Below are 5,288 nucleotides of genomic sequence, written 5' to 3'. Positions count from 1 at the left end.
TCCGGTCAGGGGCATGTACCTGGGTTGCGGGCACATCCCCGGTGGGAGGTGTGCAGGAGGCAGCTGATCGATGTTTCTCTCTCATCTATGTTTCTAGCTCTCTATCTCTCTCCCTTCCTCTCTGTAAAAGATCAATAAATATATATATATTTTTAAAAAAAGAGCAAGGAAAATAGGAAAGTTCCTCTCTGCAAAACGATGGTGCTAATGGCTCCCTCCTGGCTTTGTGAGGAGTTTGGCGATGCCTTGCAAGTAGAAGCTCGGCGTCAGTGTCAGCCATCCTGTTACTATTATTGTTCTTGGATGAACTTTTGCTGGGGGACTGGCTGGAGTGGGGAGACGGGAGCCTGACGTATTCTGGTGTCTTAGGTTAGTGACTGAACACACTGCAAACCTTTGTTCCCGGCAAAGCAACACGGCGCTCTCATTTCAAACCCACTTGTAAACTCTGCAATGGAAAAAACGGGCTGGCCCTTAGGGAACTCGCTGTTAGGCCCAAGGCTCAGCCACACGCTCCCTAAATCTGCTGGCAGAAGAGTGGCAGGCCAGCCAGCCCCCCCTGGACAGGGAGAGGCCCTGAAGCAGGTGACCTCACGGGGTCCCTTTTAACCAGGGCGAGGGCCTGAGTCCGTGATCCTGTAAACATTGCACACCCCGGGCGTTGGTGTGGGTTGTTCTTTGTTCCGAAAAGGCCTGGGCCGTTGTGAGAAGTCTGCAGAATGTCAGAGAGCTGTCACTTCCAGCGTCACGGGACTCCGTTCCCCAGCAGATCCGCAAGGCAGAGCGAGGTCCACGTCTGCGTGAGTCGGGGTTTATTTAACGTCCGCAGCCCTGGCAGGTTTTTTGACGGATGAAACTGTTTTCTGCAAACAGAGCCCGGTCCTGTCTCGCTCCACGCTCCTGCCCTGCCAAGCGTGGAGCGAGCGGTTGGCAGAGGCCGCTTGCAACTGGCCGGGCTGATGAGATACTATCTCCGTCTCCCTGTAACACAAAACATTTATTTTGCAGCAAGCGAACACCACATGGAAAGGGGCCCAAGATTTCGGAGAGCGAGAGGCTGGGTCTGCCCCTTGCTGGGCTGCCCGGTTGGTCAACCTTCTGCCTCTCATGGCCCCCACAGCAGCGCCCGGGCTCCCCCTGACACTGTGCCATTAGGAAGGCAGTTCTAGGGGCGCCAAGCCACCCCCATCTTGGGCCCACAAATCAGGGAAACTGCCCAGGCGGTGAGAGGACCGACTCTGAAGGGCAAGACCAGATTTGATGACTCTGTCCCCATCCCGGCCTTTGCCCTCTAGGAATTCACTGGGGGACCCAAAGCCCCAGGGTATGGACTTAGCCCCCATAACAGCCTCTGTGGACTCGTGGGACCCCACTCCCAAGCAGCAAGATGATGACATTTCAAGACCTGTGACCACCGAGGAAGTCTCAGAGCAGACAGTTCCTCGCTGCCCTCGCCTCAGACCTCGGTGAAATTCTGGCTCTTACCAGATACGTGCCCTGGGCGAGGTATTGCATTCCCGTAGCTGCAAAATGGGGATAATGCTAGTACCCACCCCCTCGGCTTTTGTGAAAATTCAAACGGTAAGCGCCATACGTGCCATGACTACATGACGACTGTTGTGAAAGGTGAGGTCTGAGTCTAGCTCCCTCTTTACAACCCGCAGTCATTGCCACCTGCTCCCAGCATCTCTCTGTGCCCAAGGCTGGGCCCAGGCTCTCTGTCCACGAAGCCACACCTTCCTCTCGCATCAGAGCTGGTGCTGGGCTGTCTCTGGAGGCCCTGGGACTTAGAACCAATGTCTGTGGTCCTGCTTCTTGCATGGGGCTCCCGGCACCAGCCTGGACCACGCAGCCTCAGCGTTTATTTAAAACACAATTACTGTCCAAACTCTTCCTTTTGAGGAAAGAGACATACAGATAAAAGCCCTGACAACCACTGTCCGGAAATAGTAAACGGAAAATTGCAGAAATAAACACTTTCAACCGTTTTCAACTGTGTAGTTTCTGAATATCGTGTTAGAATCTCGCACTGCCCTGCTGCATCCTGCCCAGGAGGTGAATCACCCTGGGCCCAGTGTACCCACAGTGTACATACCCCCCGCCCGTGAGTCACTTAGGGGCCATCTGGGTTGTCAGACCCACTGTCACCGTGGTGTCATGATGCTTGTGTTCAAGTCACTGTTACAGTCACCTAACCCTATGTCTACGTCATCCACCTCACTTCATCTCACCACGCAGGCCTTGTGCCATCTCACGTCATCACAAGAAAGGTGAGTGCAGTACAGTAAGATATTTTGGGAGAGAGTCCATATTCACGACTTTTATGATAGTACTAGAGGCCCAGTGCACAAATTCGTGCATGGGTAGGGTCCCTAGCAGATGCCGGCTTCTGGCCAGGGCCTCCCTTCCCCCAGCTGCCTGCCACCACTGCCAGAAGGGGTGGGGCTGGCCAGGGAGAGGGGCCACAGTGGTTGGTCAGCCCCGCCCCCTGGACAAACTCCCGGTTGAGGGGACAATTTGCATATTAGGCTTTTATTATATAAGATGTTATAAATGTTCTATTTTATTATTCGTTATTCTTCATCTCTTTCTGTGCATGATTTATGAATTAAACTTGACTATAGGTGTGTATGTACAGGAAAGAACATAGTATGCATAGGGTTAGGTACTATTCATGATTTGCCAGAACTGAGGAAAAAATAAGTAAACTAAACAAACCAAATCCTACACTTGGCCTTAAGTTTAGACTTTAAGCCAGTGGTTCTCAACCTTCCTAATGCCACGCGACCCTTTAATACAGTTCCTCATGTTGTGGTGACCTGCAACCATAAAATTACTTCCGTTGCTACTTCATAACTGTAATTTTGCTGTTTTGAATCGTAATGTAAATAACTGATATGCAGGATGTATTTAGGCGACTCCTGTGAAAGTATCGTTCAACCCCCAAAGGGGTCACGACCCACAGGTTGAGAACCACTGCTCTGGACATTGCCAATGTCCCTGGGGCAAGACTATCAGGTTCAACAAATAAAATATGAAGAAATATTTTATCTGGCAGCCTTACTCTGGGTACATCACTCCAGGTCAAGAACCACCTGGTTAGGCCCTAGCCAGTTTGGCCTAATGGATAGAGCATCGGCATGTGGACTGAAGGGTCCCAGGTTCGATTTCAGTCAAGGGCTTGTACCTCGGTTGCAGGCTCCATCCCTGGCCCTGGTCGTGGGTGCTTGGGGGTGGGGGGTACATGTCAGAGGCAACCAATTGATGTGTGTCTCTCCCATCGATGTTTGTTTCTCTCTGTCTTCTCCTCTCCTTTCCACTCTCTCTAAAAATCAATGGAAAAATATCCTTGGATGAGGACTAACCCCCCTCCCCCCAAAAAAGAGCCACTGGGTTAGGTGCCAGGCCCTGCGCCTGGTTGAGTTCACATCCATTTACTCACATGATAACGGTGTGAGGCCATTCTTAGCATCCCCTTCCAAAGAGGAGGAAACGGAGTCTGGGAGAAGGCAGTGGCTTTGGCATCACCCAGGCAGATGGCTGAGTCCAGCGCTCTTTCCATTGATCGTAGCAGCTGATGAATGGAACTCGGCCTCTCGTAGGATCTTCATGTTGATGAACATTCGGAAGGCCCCATTCCCACCCCTTGCCAACCCTTCTGTGCAGATGCTTTGATGATTGGGATGTGGATTGTTCCAGGGACCAAACTAGACATTGTCCCGCAAACCTGTCCACCCACATAGCTCTGAAAGCATCTTTTGGAGAGAAGGCACAGGGGGGAAAGGAGGCGACAAGAGCAGCAGGGGTGCGTGGTCCCAGCCTCCCACAAGCCGGCAGCCAAAGTCTGGAGAGACAAAAGGCAGTGCTGGGTGAGGGGGGGAGTGGGGGGGGGCATGTCCTTGCTCTATCACCCAGCTCAATGGGGTGCATTCTGCATCCCTGCCCTCCAATGCTCAGGGCCTTCTTAACAGACCTCAGCTGTTGCCCAAAGCCCTTACCTCACCCGAGAGGGCTCCATTTGCATGAGAATGACCTCTCTGGGCGAATTATTGCTTAATTAGAGAACAGCAATCACTTTAATTAGCATGTCTCCTTGCTCCCGGGTACTTTCATCAGTTCAAATGAGCTCCTCGTTAGGTGCTGGCACTTGAACAAATCTGGGGCCTCTGGCTGCAAAGGGAGGCTCCCAGGGCAGGCGGCCCCAGCCAGGACCTCAGTGACAGGGAGGCCCAGCCTTGCCAAGAGCACAACCCAGGCTTTGTGAGGAGAGCGGCCGACGGGGCTTGGGCCAGCACGGTTTCAGGGCCCACAGCCCGGCTCCAGGGGGAGGGCCAGGCCAGGGTGGTGGCGTCTGCAGGCTTTCCTGGCCCCTCTCCCCGCTGTCCACTTGAGCTACACGTCTCTGCTACACGTTTGACCTTAACATTAGCTGCCTTACACCACTATCCTGCTCTTCTCAGGAAGGTTTTGAGATTCTTTCTATCGCCCCAATCTCTTTCTCTCTCTCTCTCTCTCTCTCTCTCTCTCACACACACACACACACACACACACACACACACCCACACGCGCGCGCACACACACACATCTGAATCTGTGATCATCTCAGTGCATCTCCGATTCTTCACTCCCAGTTTTGGGGTGCAGTGTTCCCTTTTAACTGGCAGTGTAGGGAGAGAGCACATAAAACAAACACAGAGAAGGAAAACCACCTGCTCTGGGGCTTCTCTCCCCTGAGATCTAGGGAGCGATCCAGGGGCTCCTCCATGCCTACAGGTCCCCGAGAAGCATCTCCAGAAATCTGGGCCGATGCGGACTCTTCCGCCACAGCTCAGTCTTCCTTCGTTATTAATAAAATAGACCTTATCCTCGAGGCCAGCTGTGGGCAAACTACGGCCCGCGGGCCGGATCCGGTTTGAAATGAATAAAACTAAAAAAAAAAAAAAAGACCGTACTCTTTTATGTAATGATGTTTACTTTGAATTTATATTAGTTCACACAAACACTCCATCCCTGCTTTTGTTCCGGCCCTCCGGTCCAGTTTAAGAACCCATTGTGGCCCGCGAGTCAAAAAGTTTGCCCACCCCTGCTCTAGGCCCTGGACAACCACCATCTGCAAAGTACAAGTAAGGTCAACCTAACTATACTTTGATATTTCTCTTGAACTTTTCCAGGAAAACTTTTCTAGAATAAGGGCAATAGCCTCCCTTCTGGGGGGAAAAAAAATCTTTCTTTTGCCTGGATGTCAGTGTACCTAAAGTCAATTGGCCTCCATCCTCTTTCCTACATCA

Source organism: Myotis davidii, unplaced genomic scaffold (genome assembly GCF_000327345.1).
Source record: "Myotis davidii unplaced genomic scaffold, ASM32734v1 scaffold148, whole genome shotgun sequence".
NCBI lineage: Eukaryota > Metazoa > Chordata > Mammalia > Chiroptera > Vespertilionidae > Myotis > Myotis davidii.
This window is presented reverse-complemented; position numbering follows the sequence as displayed.